The sequence below is a fragment of the Tympanuchus pallidicinctus genome, unplaced genomic scaffold, assembly GCF_026119805.1.
Source record: "Tympanuchus pallidicinctus isolate F22 unplaced genomic scaffold, pur_lepc_1.0 scaffold5, whole genome shotgun sequence".
NCBI lineage: Eukaryota > Metazoa > Chordata > Aves > Galliformes > Phasianidae > Tympanuchus > Tympanuchus pallidicinctus.
The window spans coordinates 20,035,996-20,053,288 of record NW_026294769.1 but is presented as its reverse complement, the minus strand read 5'-3'; positions in this window follow the sequence as shown (position 1 = coordinate 20,053,288).

The following is a 17,293-nucleotide window of genomic DNA, read 5'->3' as shown; positions in this document are numbered from 1 at the left end:
TGGTTGGATGCAGGGAATTCACAGATCATGGTGAAAGCCAAACAGATTTGGCCACCTACTGCATGGCCACATTCAGCTAAAAAGAGAGCAGTTGTGGAAACATCTCCTGCTCCAGCCACCCGACACCACACACACACATCAGGGAGCCCAGAGCAGGTTTGTATGCCATGGGCAGCAAATTCCTCTGAAATAGAACAAGGAGGGAAAAAAAGCGGGAGAGAAAACCATGCTTCCATTATCAAAATAATTAAGTATTTTTATTTCAGGCAGCTGGTTTGTTATTTTTTAAAGCTCTTTATCCTCGCTTTTTTTTTTTTTTTCATAGTTGGTAGGTATGAAATGAAAGAATGAAAATAAATTCCAAAACTAATGAAAATTTTCCTACAAGCCTCATGTAAACATCAGCATTAAAGTTATGAATCTTAATTTGTGCCACTGAGCTAAAATTTGTATCTTTCTGCATTAAAGGAAAACAGACATACAGCACTGTGTAGTGTCTGTATGCAGTACAGAAAACTGACATGGTATCTCCAATTTATGGGGAAATTGACATAATTTTGCAAAAAAAAAAAAAAGAAAAAAAGAAAAAGAAAAAAGAAAAACCACTTGTGAACTGGATTTTGCATAATGGGATTAATTTGGTTGACTGTCACATCAACTGTGCTGCAGAATGCAAGTTAATCACAACATCGGTCTGATTTGAAAGAAGAATGAAAGAAAGAAAAGGGAAAAAAAAAAAGAAAAAAGAAAAAAAGAAAGGGAAAGATATTTTCTTCCTCTCTTTGGTTATTTTTTCATTTTAAAATGCCCATTTCTTCTGTAGCTGTGGCAGTTCTGGCAAGCAAGAGTGGCGTATGCTTACAATGGCCACCACCTGAGAAGTCTTCTTCCCTCCTCCAATCTTCACAGCGAATGAAGAAAAAAGTCACTAGCTTTTCCAGGCAAAACTCCTTTCATGGAATGGCACAATGATATGCGTTCGATCTAAGTGTAAGCCAAACAGCAGAGCCAAAGCAACTTCAAGCATTGTGTACATGTACCAACCTTGCTTATTGCCTTTTCCCTCACCTGCCGTCCTCTCTGAGGAAGCCACTCACAGCAGCAGGACTCCTGCAAACCTCACCCACTCCTCACTGACCCTCAGGAAGCCCTGCATAATGTCAGAGGAAGAGGCCAGCCTTTGTCTCTTATTTTGTGGCCAATGCTGGCCTTATAGAGGTACGGGGTGAAAGAATGAAATAAGCCTTCTTACAGGCTCTCACACTGTGTTGTCGGCAAAGGTGCTGAAAACAGAGCCTGCACATGTACATGACACATCACTTAAGTCCTCTGGTTTCTATGGTTGCAGTAGATTTTGCTTTCAGGGGACATCCTAGGAAGAAGATAATGCTGTGCAGTGCTTTGGGCACAGCGTGGTTGAAGAATTAGCTTTGGGAATCGATGGCAGGGTGATAGTGGTGACAGAGAACAAGGCATCAGGGTGTCAGAGCAAGGCGTGCTCCCAGAGGCCGGTGGCTTCGGGAAGCCTCACCACGGCTCACCACTCCTCCCTCCCTCACAGCCATGCTCTCCTCCTCCCTGTGCAGTGCACTGACGAGGTTAAACAATTACACCACACTAATTGGCCTGTGTCAGTCCTGATGAGAAAGTAAACAAATGCTGCAGAGAAAAGCAAAGATAAATTGCATCTAATTAAATTGATGGAAAAAGTGACAATATTTGTGCCTAGGAAAGAAAAAAGGCAACTTATAGCATGACAAACATTCCATGCTTGCGGCCATGAACTCTGCTTTCCAAAATTTGTTCCTGCGCTTCTGCGTGGCTGTGCCAAGCAGGGGAAAATGGCAGTGCCCAGCTCGGGCTTGGCTGTGTCAAGGAGAAAATGGCGGCACCCAGCAGTGCCCACCAGGGCTGGCATTGTTGGGAGGCCGCTTTGGTCAGATATTGCTCTCTGCATGCAGGAGAAAGCACTCTGCCATGGTTCAGCTCTTCACCCACCGAATTTGCTAGAGAATGAGCCTCACTGCCTGCAAATAGTGCCCACTTCCTCTCCTCTGCAGACCACAGCAACTCCCAGTGCATTACCCCAGCACATAGGTCTGGGGAGGCAGAGATAGATACAAATTGTCTCTTCAATGACGGAAAGAGAAAAAAAAACCCACAAAAAAAAAAAACCCAAAAAATAAGCAAACAAGAAAAATACCTCTTGGTCTGAGGCAGTGCTGCCTTTCTACACATGGCTTCTCCCTCTCTGTCCTCCAAGCCAACATGATCACTGCGAAGGCAAAACCACAAAGTTCCTTCAGGCATCCCTATTAAAAGCAAGCCTGGAAAACTTACTCCATCATTTTGCGTAGGTGAGATGGTGAATATTAGGATGCTCCCAAGTCCCCCTGGATTCATCCAGGAAAATGATCATTTTAAGCTTATTATTTGATGAGAAGGGAATAATTAGGTAATTAACCTTAATTTTTGGGATCCTGAACACACAACACGTGAAAATGTGAAATCTAGGGCCACTAGAACCTCTTCCTTCCAAATCTCACTGAAATCAACGGAAAGACCAGAGTGTGTTTGCTGACTGCATGGTCAGGCCTGCCATAGAAGCAGCTGCAACACTGGTAGCTAAGTCTGTCATGTATAGTTGAGAATTTCTATCCTAATCCTCTGTTTTGAGTTGCTCAGAGCCTTCCAAATGCTTTGCTTATCAGGATAAAATGTTCCAGGCCTGGTCTCTGGCAAAATGTAAATTTTTAATAGTTAAAGATAAAAGTAGTTCAGTTATTCTTGAGTGACAGAAGAATCCAAGAATCAAAGAAACAGATCTTTTTGTGTGCGATTTTCTTTTTCTAATAAATTATCCTTTAAAGTCTCTGAGGGACTAGATTTAAAGCCTGGCATAAAGTATGGCACTCATAAGAAGGCCATTGGATAGTAGAACATGTTGCAGCTATTGATCAGCGAGTTACAGGGAAATTTCAGTTTGGTCCAACAGGGTTATGAGTCCTTGGAAATCATACAGTGAGTTTATGCAGTTTCTTTAGGAAAGCTGATCTCCCCGCCCTACTCTTCTTCCCTATCTTCAGTTTCTCCTGGTAATTTTGGGAGTGAGGAAATCCATATTTTCCATGTTGATGACTAATTTAGCTGCAGCATGATCACAGATAAGCAAAATGAGCTTGACAGCTGCTCCCTCTCACTTAATTTTCCTACTGTCTAGTCAAAATGGCCATCTGATTGATCCCATAAATTCCATATAGACATTACATCATTTGTGTCAATCCATATACCGCAGCCCACTGGTGAACCATAGCACACAATACTCTAGAGTTGTATCTTGAGTTTTCCCCTCTGGTCTTTCAGGTTGATGCACGCAGATTGAGCAGCCCACATTGTGCAACATATTCAAGATAGCTGTGTTGAAATTGCTTTAAATTCAAGGTGTGGTGTAACTGATTAATACTTGAACAGTGTGTAAGGTGAGAAGCACTGTGCCCTGTTACGGTTATAAATTGCTCTGTATGCTAAAGATGTTGATGTTGCTCTAGCCTACATGGGAGCTGGAGGAACTGGACCAAGCATTGCATCTGGAGGCATTCAAGGCCAGGCTGGATGTGGCTCTGGGCAGCCTAATCTGGTGGTTGGCAGCCCTGCACATAGCAGAGGGGTTGAAATTAGATGATCACTGTGGTACTTTTCAACCCAGGCCATTCTAAGATTCTATGATTCTATGATTCTGTGATCTGTACCATGAAGATGCCGCAGTGTGGTATATTCTGTGGGAAGAATAAATGCGAACAGTGAAGACAATCCTATGTATTCGTGTCACAGACAGACACAGACAGCCACTTGCCCTGACTGGAGTTCTCGTGGGCTGCCTTTGTGAATCACCAGTAGGTCAATTAAAATGTAAACAATCACACAGCTCTGTGTGGCTGCATTGGTTTCACAATAATTCAGGGAATTTGGGTGGTAATTTATGTTCTTCATACTTAGGTTTGTATGGAACTCCTTCCAGTCAAAATCATATGAGTTTTGCATCAAATTTGGTGATAGTCTTAGAGATCAAAAATTTATCATAATAGCAACCTGTACACAGGTTGCTCCAAAAGTAATGCTTCTTATTTATTTCCATGGAAATTACAACAGATACAAAAAGCAAATTCTCAGCTACAAAACACTATTTTTCAGCAGTCACCACCATTAGCTGTGCATTTTTGCCAGTGATGAACAAGAGCCTCCATGTCATGTTCATAAAAATCTGCACCAATGAAGGTGATCCATTGTTTCATAGCTGCTGTGATGGTATAATTGCTGGGAAAATGTTGCCCACACAGTGCAACTTTCACTGTGCTCACATCTGCTGTTTGGTCTTCAAAAACATTTAGCAAATGTCAGCGAATGTCAGTGAGTGCCATTTTTTCCACATGAAGGAACTCGGTAACACACCCTTGCTCCATACACACTTCCATGTCAAATGCCATTTTGTCAGACTGCTTCTCTGCTGCCATCTGTGGCAGAGCAAGAAAATACAATGGGATACTGGTGGAAATGTTCAACCTTTACTACCACATCACCAACATCTGCCTCTGAGGTCATGGGCCAGCATAATAAAATAGGAGGCATTACTTCTGGAGCAGCCCTTGTACATCATAATAAGTAAAATGGAAATAAACATGATGCAGTGCATGATACTAACATGCCCATTTTAAATGTAGCTGAGTCATTTCAAGGCAATTCCCAAAGGAGGACGCATACCTGAAGAGTGAGTTCTTGCCCACATTGGACAGAAAGTCTATATGATCATAGAATCATAGAATGGCTTGGGTTCGAAGGGACATCAAAGATCATCAAATTCCAGCCTCGTGCCAGAGCTTAACTTTGATCTCCTGACAGCAGCAAAGATACAACCAAGCCTTCCCCCAGGGCCTCTCAATAGAGGTGAGTTGTTGCTGCCTCCAAAGAGACCCTCATAACGGCAGCGCCATGGGACGGGGTGAAAGCTTCATCCCAAATGTACGTTGTGGGCACATTTGGCAACTTCTATGTGAATAACCAGCTGACTTGTTGCTAGGGAACAGTTGGGAGGGATGCTTTTTGATCTCCCATATGCTTACGACTAATAAATAAACAAATAACAATAATTACGACAAACCCCAAGCCTGTTGTATCTCCAGGATTAATTAATGATGAAATATAGCTGAAATCCTGTAAAAGCAGGCAGCGAGGTGGGTTAGATTTCACATTTCCCTGCTGCATATGGAAATGATGTCTGAAGTTAACATTTTTTTTTTTCCTCCTTAAAATTTACCTTAGCTGGATCAGGTTGGTGGGAGGAGAGGGGGAGTATTCCCTTCACAGACAGAGGATGAGCAGGCAGACAGTAAATCTCCCTGTGCTGGTTTTACTTGCATTCAGTTTTTGCTGCCTAGTACAGTTAAGTTTTTTAGATACTTTACTTGCATTTCTAATTCAGTTATTCTTCTGAAATTTATTCAAAGGATTTATGCTTATGAAATTATAATATAATGCTGCCTATATGCCAATGAGCTGCAGGCAAAGAAAATAATTTTCTTCAATTTACAGTTATGAGGCTGGAAGAAAATGATGCCTTCTTATCACCTCTTTTTCTTTGTATGCCTCGGTATTTTTTTAAGTCTTCAGAAGGCTGGAGCTGATGATGAATTCTTAAGCAGATCACACTGATAATTGTATTTCAGAACTGTCAACTCTGTGAAGACTGTCCACGGAGGTGTCTCAGTTCACTTGAGCTATTTGTGTCACTGCTTCTCCAGGAACTCAGCCCTCAATAAAACCCAAATCACTGGGGATATTGTTAAGTCTTCTGAAAGGATTATTAGATCGAAGGAAAATTTATGGATGACACTTTGTAACAATTAATCAGGAACTGTTGATGAAGTTAAGTTGGTTCTTTATTCTTGAGCAGAAAAAAAAAAATGCAGCCCCTGTACAAATTGTCAAATGGCCTATTTTGTCACTCTGTGTGATTAATGGACTATTTGGAGTCCCCAAAAAGTCCTAGTACAAATAAAAAAGAATCATAAATATTGAATAAGCTCACAGCATGGTTAACCTTGACTATATTTTGGAACACTCTTGGAGAAAACTTTGCTATACGGAAAACAAATTGCTAAGGGGATTAAAAAAAAAAAAAACAAAAAACAAACAAAAAAAACCCCCGCAACAAAACAACACAACAAACTGGAGATTTTTTGGAGAATGTCACCCACCAAACCTTGTCATCCTGATTAGCTTACCATGATAAATTAGCTTTAGTTAGCTTTGCAAACAGGTCAGAAACGGCTGGCACACCACTGCATTTTGCTGGTAGGGCCACACCTGGCCCACAAAAGGGGCACAGGATGGTACAGAAAATACTCCAGCTTATGCTGCTTTATATGTCACGCAAGGCTGGGACTGCTAACAAGTTATTGTCCCTTTGCACTGTAATTTATGGAGATGGGACCCAAGGAGCGCTAGGACCGTGGGAATCATGGTGCCATAAGGCTGCTTCTGAAAGGTTGGTCAGAAGATGACCAGCAATCTGTGTGCATGCAAATGATACGACCCGAGCTGCAGCTGCACACGCACACATTTATACGTATTCAGGACACACAGTTTCCATCTTTTCATCCTGCTCCTCTGTCTCCTTTTGCAACTCGGGTGCCCTCCTCCCCCAGACACCTCCCCCCCCATTGCTTGATGCAGCTGTTTCATCCTGACAGGTCTGACCTGTCATTTTTGCTAACCTCTGATAGCATCTAGGTCATAGTGATCCCAAACCAGTTTGCTTTTGTTCTCTGTGAACAAGAAATACAATGCTATTAGTTTAGGCTTGGGTCCCACAAAGCACTTAAGATCCACATGCTTGCCTCAAAGAATGCAAGCAATGCCCTGCTCTTCTCCTGCATGCATGGCACCTCAGTGTGCTCTGGCTGAATCAGGCTCTTTCTCTGCAGATGCAAACCCACTTCACATTTCCTTTAGTTGGCCCTTTTTGTCAGTGTGTCATGTGCCATCTGGACTGACGCACATGCATAATGTACTTCAGAGATTATCCCTGCTCATGAGTGTGATAGATTTTCAAATTGTGCAACTATTTCCATCAGGGATGTGAGGGAGCTGTGAAACAATAAGTGAGCATTGTATTTTGCTGATTCTTTGCAAGTAGAACAGAAATGAGAATAAGAGGTGCTTTTCATCTCATCACATTGATACTTCTCCATCCATTTTTATCGCCATTTTTCTCCAAGATCACAGGTAGTCCTGTGCCTCCCACTCAGGAACAGCAGTAAGTAGAAATAATAATCATAATCACACAGTGCTGTGGCCTATGGTTTAAAAAAGCCACACGTGTAAGTCATTTGCCAGGACGAGACTGTGGTGAGGTGGGAGATTTGGTGGAAGCTGCTCCTGGCAGGGGTGTAGGGAAGGCAGCCAATTGTTAGGTGTGTGTTCTGCAGGAAAGGGCACACACCTGGAGGACCACACTGTCTGAAGAACCTTGCTGCTGCTGGAATAAGGGGGATGCCTGGGGAGCTGAGGAGCCTCCTTGGTACTCTTCCGGGGAAGCAGAGATTGGAAAGCACAAGATGGTGGTTGTTCATTAACTATCCCAGCCTGCTTGTAAGGGGCCTTTAAACACATGAACTCATGGAAAGCTTTTCCTCAGAACTTCTGAGGAACCTGATTTTGAAGAGACCTGAGCTTCTGAGGTCTGTCCAGAATCTTTGCTTTCTATAACAAAGTGCTGCTGTCATCTTTTGCAAAGATGGCAAATGGGCAAGATCCATCTCAATCTTTCTTCTAACTCTCCTAAACATAAAATAGGTACTATGATAAATGAAATCCAGGTTACTTAACATTAAGTAAGACATTTTCTTTGGTCAGGCTTCTCCTGAAAGAGTTCGAATCTAGGAAACACAGGGGAAGATTCAGTTACAGAAGGGTACAGATTTCATTGCTATTGTTTGCCAGCAAAAGAACAACACTGCAGATGAAAAAGCATATACTAAATGAAAGTAATTGCATTATAAAGAATACCAGGCATCCCATAAAAACCTGTTGCCTAAACATGCCTGTAGCAACTTTATCAACAAATGATCTTCATGCAAAGGAGCCAAAGCAATTAGTGGGGAGTTGGCAGATCCCTGCACTCCTTTGACATGCTCTGTAGTAAGAGAGACCACCAACTAAAAATAAAGTCCTACATATGTCAAAATGCTAGACTAGTGATTCAAATGTTTAACCAGGGTCTTCTTCATATTAAGTTACCACATCTCATAAAGCACATTACACAATGTTCATTTTTGTACCTTCTCTCTTTGGCTATATGTGCTTGAGAGTAAACCATCCGCAGAACTGCTTGCATCAGCTACAACTGGATTAGTAAATTGGTCTCAGCTGAAAATGGGCAGGTTTATTCTCCAAGTGAAGGCTGATTTATTTATTTTTTAAACTGATGGTGACTAACAGCTAACTAAAAACCTAACTATGATAACAAAAGGATAGGTAGACTTTTACTGACTGTATTTTTATTTTATCTTTGATTTAATTATTTTTTAAATGTAACCTTTACTTGTGTATGGGGATTGCTAGGTCATGGCCTGAACCAGTGATTGAGTACCAGGTGAGAAGCCATTGCTAACCTACGGTGCACAGGTACAAGCAATCCACCTCAATGACCAGAAGGGGTAGACTGCTCACTGTCACTTAATGATTAGCAGCTAAGGGAGTAGAGCTCTGTTTGAAGGTTGTCCCCTCTTGAGACTTCACTGGCCTCTAAAAAGGGTAAGTATTTGCCCTTGTGTTGTTTTTTGAACTGTGTCTCGACAGATACATTAGAAGTGTGTGGTAGAAAGTAGTGTTGTTGCTTTTCTTTGTTCCCCGACCTGTCAAATGATTTTTGGAGGTCCTAAATGAATAAGTTTGTAAGTTTTCTCCTTTAAGAAGGACTTGGTGCATCAGGTAATCTTCTAGCTTTGGATAGCAGGGAACACTGTAGAAGACGCAACAGATTTGTTCGTACTTACCTAACTTTTTAGCTGCCTGCTAGTATGGGTGCTGTGCTATTGGGCTTTGTGTTTTTACAGAGCAGAGCTGTGTTGTTCATGGGACATGGAGCATAATGTTAATTGCCCTTCTGTAATGGGAGGGGAGAAAAGAATTGTGCTCTTTCTTGGTCTTTGTGTGTGGGAAGATAAGGTCTTTGATCGTAATGCTAGAGCTAGCAATAAAACGTTGATTTTCTGGCTTTCAACGTATTAATAATGTGAAGAATGCTCTTAAGTAGACTAGCAAGTCACATTCAGCAGGTGAATGATATTTTGTGTAGCTCATTTTCGACAATTTTGTGATATAAAACAGATGTAAGAAGGCTTCTTGATCTGTGGGTTAAGGCTGATCACAGCCACAGAGACAAGGCTGAAGTATTTGAGGCAGGGGAAGATACAATACAAAGCATTCATAAATGGCTGTACAAGTGCATTTACTGTGTTTTTGCTTACCTGTGCATTTGCTATCCCTAGTGCTTTTTGTTAGAATAATCTTAAATTCATGTGAAGTTTTTCTTCATGTGGACTTCATTGCTACATCTTCCCTTAGTTGTAATAGCATGGTGAAATTTCATAAGTCTAGTAATGTTTATGTTTGGCCTTGGAAAATTACTGTACAGTTCTTGTGTCTATGCAACTACACAAAACATGCTTATTTCCTCTTTGCCAACGAATGGCACCGAGTTGCTTAAAGAAGTCAGTAGTTGAATTTTGTTTGGAATTACATGTGAAGGAGGGCCCTCCTTCTTGTCATTTTATTTCTTACTAACAGCCATTATAATTTCTTCCCAGCGGCAATGACACTGATATCGCTACATCTAAATCAGAAATGACACTCCAGTGGTTATATTATGTTGACTAGGCATCACCTAATTTTTAAGTGACGTTCTAGCCCCATCATTGTGATTATATCCCTTTCTAATAAGTAATATAAGAAAAGATCTACGTAATGGGAAAACATACATATTAATGTATTCCATGACAAACATGTTAAGTTTACATATTAATCTTGGTAAATAGAAGTCATGTTTACATTTTTTCTCTTCCGTACACTGTTCTTCTGACGGTTTGCTTTCTCTCTGGTTTTATTCTTTCCAATCATGGTGTACATTCCGCTGCCTCTGGTCACCTTGTTTGTAGCACAAAAAGAAGGCAGGTTGCATCCATCTGGTAAAAAAGAGAAAAAGCAAGGTTATTGGGTAACATAATACTGTTGCTTCCTCATTGCATTCAGGCCTGCGTGAAGGGACTTGGATATGTGCAATAAACATGTGTGTGGTAATGAGATTGTTGGTGGAAAGTCATCTTGAAAAGACAAGGAGCAATTAAGCTTGCTTACTTATACAAGTTAGAATGACAAGATGCCATTGCCGGCCCCACTCATCCATATAATAGGGTTCTCCCTCACTGCTTAGCTGTACTGGGAGAAGTGTTTCCTGTCAAACCTCTGCCATGGCTACACCCTGAAGCCATCTGCCTCCTTCCCTTTTGCAGTTCATTCTTACACTCGCATCACTGTCCTGACTTCAATGGCATGCCTGCTAGCAAGAACCTGCATTAGAACACTTTTCAAAAATTCTGTGCAAAGTCTTCATTTAACTATTTCTTTGTGTTGCTCTTTGTACACTCTTTTGATTGAATGTTTAAATACGTCAGTGGAGATGTGCAGATTCACCACATTGATCATAAATATTTGTGAGCAGTCAACAAATAATGCACCTTCCTTTAGCAATCCTGAAGGTTTAGATAGGATATTTTCAATGCCACTGACAAGAAGAAAAGCATGAAACAATAGGAACATGTGATAGTGTTAGATAACAATAGCTATCCTTATGCATCTTGAATAGTGAAGCCATCAATTAGAGAAATAGACCTCTGAGTACATATCACTGACAAGATGAATACCAGCCTATTGTATTTGTGGATGGGGATCTTGGTGGTCTGTAATTCAGAAAGCTGGAGAATTATACATAAAGTCTAACTGATTCTATCATGTTGAAATTCACAAATCTTTTGTATTCTTCTTCTTTTTTTTTTTTTTTAAAGCTATGAAACTCTTCCAGAGAATGAAAGTATTTGGATATCATATTAATTAATTGTTACTTTCTCATTTAATATTGAGATGCCCTTCTCTGCATCCAGCATACTTAGTAGATGCTTCCTGGGCTTAAAAGAGCATGAGGAGCAGTTCTCTATCGTTGTTGTCTTGCCTCTTAATTAATTCTTACATGCAGATACAGGGATCCATGCAGCAACTCTCCACACTAAGGAGCATGCCTGGCATCTCTTTTTATCCATTATAGCCTCTACTTGCAATTTTCCCTTGTTCTCTTTGGAATGTTTTACAGTATCCATGACCTCTAGGTTGTGGGCTCTGGGTGGTTGTGTTCTGTAGTTTTTTTTTCTTTCTTTAACTGTATTAACCATTAGTGCTATGTTTACAGAAGAGAAGCAACAGAAAGGAAAGTTAGAGCCAGAGTTGCACTATTATAAACAAGGAATTCTCTGTGCTGGCAGTTTCCAGTTAATTAGTTTTGGTTCTTTTACTTATGTTTTGAAAGTGAGTGAATATTCCATGGTCAGGGCCAAAATTTATTCTTGGATCTGTTTGAAGGTTAAAAAAAAATGCATTCCAGCAGAATTGCATAGAGTGGCTCTGTGGGAGAATAAAGGAAAAAAAAAAAAAAGGAAGGAAGGAAGGAAATAATGTAATTAACGTAGTTCTAGACTAAAGATACAACTCAAGAAATGGAAATAAGCATTCCTGAATATTATCTGTGTTGTTATTGTCTTTCAGTTGAGTTTTTGAATATGGATGCTGTTGTGTGAAATGAGTGTTATGATCCTTCCACAGAAATCTAAATGTTTTGGTTGATTCCATACATGTTTACTTGCTTGCAGAAGGTCATTACATTAAAAAATGGATCCCACCAGGGATGTCAGTGATTGTTGCAGTGAAGACAAATTTTCAGAGCCTAGGGGAAAAATGGTCACTGCCTTTCCCAGAAACATTTGAACTGGCTAATGAAGTTTGGTGGATCTCTGTGGTATTGCAAACGTATGGCCTGACGAGGAGGGTGCTTAGGGTAGAAATGTTTCTTTCAGGAAAGTAGCAGGTAGAAGATTTTTCTGTAGCTTCCCCCATCTAAATCTAATCAAATGAAACCACCTACAGGCCAATAAGCTTCTTGAGTGCACTTTGCCCTAGAAATAGTGTTTTATGATCACAAAAACATAAATAATGCAATAAAAGAAAATGTTTGAGGTCTCCTTAATGAGCTATTGTTAAGGCACCCTTCACTCTAATCTCCTTTCATAGCCTGCTGCAAAAAGCATCATCCAGTGGTCAAGAGCATATTCTGAGTGCTGCTGGGAAAGTACAAATGAGGAAACAGCCTTAATTACACTGCTTGCTGCATCTAGAGGTCTGTGTGGTTTGACCAGCTGTGTTAGGACACCCTGTAATTTGGAGAAATTTTCTGCATGCTGGCACTGTAAATGTATTACTATCCAAAGGATGGTTAATAATCTGAAGCTGGCTGTTAACATCACTGGAACTGGTGTCTATAATTTCAATGAGTGACCCGAATGACTCTGCAGTGAAAGACTGAAATGTCACTCTCTGCCTTTATGTGGTCCGCCTTGAGCAAAATCTGCTCCAGACTGTGCATCTGCTGAGGTCCAGCTGAGGAAAGGGTAATGTGTGAGACTGGATTCATGGCTCCACCACATTCCCCTGTTTGGGCAGAGGAGTGTTGGGTGTGGGAAGGACATAAGATGTCCATTACAGAAATCGTTGCCCATCTTTGTACCTGCAGCTGGAGGCAAAGCAAATGGTTTCCATTACCCAAATATTTACATCCACATAACAATGGATATGTATGACATCAGGCAAGCCGGCCCGGTTCTGAGTGGTTGTGTCTCACCGCACTGGATGAGTGCTGGGCAAGAGGAGGCTCTGGGGAAATCTTACTGCTCCCTACAGTGACCTGAAAGGAGGTTGTAGTGAGGTAGAGGTCAGCCTCTTTTCCCAGGTAACAGAGATAGAATGAGAGGAAATGGCCTTAAGCTGTGCCAGGGGAGGTTCAGGCTGGATATTAGGGAGAATTTCTACTTGTAAAGAGTGTTAAGGCACTGGAATGGGCTGCCAAGGAAGGTGGGAAATCACTGCCCTGGAGGTGCTGAAGAAACATGCAGATGTAGTACATGGGACAGTGGGCAATAGTGGTGATAGGTGGACAGTTGGACTAGATGATTGTAGAAGTCTTTTCCAGTCTACATCATTCTGTGACTGGCGTTCCCTCCAGAGGTACAGAGAGCTCTGCTCCTGCTGCCAAGAATCTGAAACTTTCATTCCCACTGCATCTCACTGGTATAGCTCAGGTGCAGGAAAGGAGTAAAACACCATCAGTAAATTTCAGAAAGTTCAGTATTTGCATTTCATTTGGAAACCTATGACATTTTGGCATATTTTCCCTTGAAGGCCAGGGCATTGCTGATTGAAGATCAGTGTCAGTGCTGAAGTATACAAGATACCAAGATCTCCTGTGCTTCAGTGCAAAACCATCCTGTCAGACACGGCACCGGGGCAACTATCTGGTAGTGGATGAGACAGTGCTTTTTTTTTTTTTCCCCTCATTATTTTATACAAAGCTGAACAAAAAGACTAATTCACTTATAGTGCTCTAGGATTGTATCTTCTTGCACTCAGTGAGACAGGCTCTTGGGGCCACTGTAATTGCATGGTTTCCTTAAAAACCCCACATACCTGATGTACAAGTGTTAGAGCTGGAGCCCCTCTACCCTTCCTGTTTGCTGTGACAGATGTGCAAGTGCTGGAGAAGCCCCACCCTCTGTGTGTTCTCTCCAGTGCAATATGGCTAGCTGTCAAAGAAACTTTTCTGCCATTTGGATAAGCATGGGTGCTACTGGTATCCTGGCAAAACCTGCTGAGAAGACTCAATGAAACCCAATCCTGAGTGAAAACATTTCCTGCCCTCCAGCCATAGTGAAGGTACTACCAACATGTTGTTTACAGCTGCCACTTGTATATGTAGTGAAGTTCTGAATACATTTCTGGAAGACAAAGAAATTGCCTTTGCTTTTCCGCCTTGTGTTTGTAATTAGTTGAAAATGTGACATGTTGCCAAGAAGGCAGAAGGAAAAAAATATATAGAAATCAAGGACACTGACACTTGTTCTCGCTGCAGTATCTTGGTGAAGTAATGCTGTTAGATTTGGGCTGGTCTCTGATCTGTGCAGGAAGAAAGGCCTGTTGCCACTTGTTAAACTCAAGTGAGATGAAGTACAGCCCTTACCTTTCATTCAGTCACCTGGACACAGTACCACCATCAGTGTTCTTTTTTTGCCCTATCTAGGCACAACCTTCTTCTGTAGAGCATGTTTTTTTTTATGCAGCCCTCAGTTCACAGAATCACACTGAATCAATTCGCCTATAAGATTCTGGATTATGTCACGTGAACCCCTGCTTAAGTGTTCTGTGCTACTGCAAGATCCTCTGTTTGGAAGAGGAAGAATATCTGGTTCCTTCATGTTTCTTCCATAATATCTATTTTGCGACAGCTGAGCATCTCAGCTTTTCACAAATACAAAAGGAAGAAATGCAGAAGTAGCCTCATTGGAAAAAAACCTGTACCATTGACAGAACCAAAGATGCTGCAGATTGAATCATCTAGGTGAAAACAGTTCCCCTGCCCAGAAAACAAAAAGCTTCTAAGCTGAAGAATAATCTAATGTCTATTTCTGTGGTAGAATAGAAAATAGGTATTTGCCATAAATTCATTCAAATCTTGTTGCAGAACTTATAGGCAAAACTTGATATGCTCTTTTAGGTTTAGGCAGGTTGTGGGATTAGGGTAACCAAATTCCTCTGTAAAGGGAAAGAAAAGCCTGAAATCCTTCCAGCAGCCTGTCCCTCTACAATTATTTCACACCTTTTTTAGGTAAGGAGGGAAATTGAAAGATGGAGGGGGATGGTAAGGAAAGAAAATCTATTAAGTAATTCAAAACTGTGGGAATGAGGTTAGTTTTTTTTTTTTTTGTTTGTCTGTTTTTTTTTAATGCAGTGAATGCAAATCTGAATGATATCTTTAAAAGAAAGACACCTGCAAATCAGAGGCTGCCTTTGCAGTGGTCTCTCTGAGCAGGACTTTCATTGCCCTTATCTCCCATCTGGCAGCCCAGCTGCTGCCACTACCACCACCAGTCTGACATTATGGACGATTGTGAGCTCCTACAGCTCCGGGGTTACCTGCAGGCCTGGGCTGCACTTGTGATAGTAGAGTGAGCTTTCCCAGCTTGTTACTAAGCCAAATGACCCAATAAATTACCAAGAGCACATGAAGACTGACACGCTTCCCTCTGGCACCTCCTGCCACACCCTGCACAAGAAGGGGAGGTGTGCCATGCTGTTGTACTCCTTTCAAAACAAGACCTGTACACAGCCTGAGGACAGCACTCATTAAGGCTTCAATGACGGATTGCACATAGGTGTCAGAGTACAAATCAGCCACACATTTGCTGCATCATCCTTGTTTAAAGGTTATGAAAGTTTTTTTTCAAAACTCTGGATGCGAATACAATTTCTAGATAGCCTGCCAGAAACGGCCATGCCTATTATGTCATGCCAACACAAATGAAGAGTTTTTTGGTGTTTGTTTGTTTGCTTTACTATAGCAATCAGATATGCCAGACAACCTGTTTCTGTGGAATTTGGGTTCCTGGGTGGCTGAATGCACTTGGCTGCTTTGCCTTCTTTTCCCCTGTGCACCAGCCCTTCAAGGGTATCATTTTGAAGGCAGCACAGAGGAAGCGCGTGCACAGCATGGCTTACCTGGAGCATGTAACGAGGCTGTGTGCTGGTGTACTTCCTCTGCTGATGTGCTCTGTAGCAGTAGAGAGGCTCAGTGCGGCCCTACCGGATCCTTTTGACCTCCCCCTTGTTATGGAAGATAAATGCTTCTCCCACGAAAGGCCCGCAGGGTGTGTTTGCACTATGGGTGATCTGGTCCTGCTGTGAACGGAGACATTTCTTCGTGTTTTCAGTGTCCTCTGCCCTAGCTCTGAGGAAAAGGGGTTGTTCAATGCGATTAGGACAGCTCTGCTTGGGCTCAAATATGCTGAGTCCTGTGACAAAAAGCTTGCATGTAACTTTTTGCTTGAAAATGACATAAGAAAGCATGGTAACAACTCTTGCTTCCAAGCCCTTATTTGTGACTGCTGCACTGCTGAGAGTTTAGCAAGGTCTCCTAATGAAGATTCCCCCTGTGCAGAAGCATACAAGTCTCTCGTGCACAGCCTATCTATAATCCTTTCTCAGGACCAAAATGCTAATACTACCACTAAATACCCTTGGGCTGCCCAGTCCATGAGGTCTGCCAGGCTCTGTGCTGAGTGCCTGGGGAGTTGAGAACTACCACTGTCCTGCAGCAGGCGCTGTACTTGATGTGGCATCAAGGGAGGTGCAGCACAGGCGTGCAGCCCACGTTGTGCCTGCATCCCCAAAATGGCCCCCATAGCCAGCAATAAATGGCAGCCATGTCAAAAACCACCCTGCCCTGCGATCTAGGTGAAGAATGTGAATTTAAGGGGGGAGTATGCATGGGATAGTGTAACTGAGATTGAGGTACTCTGTACCTATGCAGCATGTGCTGAATTTTGTTCTGACTTGCTGAGAATCAGCAGGCCGTACCTGACAGCTGCTTGTTTATTTTTCTCTTTGGGCCTGCTCTGCATGTACTTCTGGGCCAGTAAAACACTGTGAGTGCAGCAAGCGTTTACTTTCTCTAATGTTACAGTTTCATCTGGTCTAATAAAGCCCAGCTTTTATTTATGTGCATCTCTGTGCTTGAAGAAGGTAGGAATAACAGCCCAGCTGGGGAGGGGGAAAAAAAAAATACAATTTCCTAGTGCCTACCCGAGGAGTTAAAGCAATGCTGTATGTATGAAGGGGTTAAAATACTACACAGGTACAGATCCTGTGGCAATTACAAATGTTATTGAAATAAAAACCAGAAACAGGAAGCCAAAAAACAGGTCCCTAAGGCAGGCATCTGTCTTAAATGATATCATTTGTCAAGTTTCCAGCATCTTGTGGTTGTGAACACAAAAAGAAGTTCTGTGTAATACTAAGGACATTACATACTCATTAGCTGGAATGTTCCTGAAGTACATAATACAGGATTTTCATTTAATAAGAA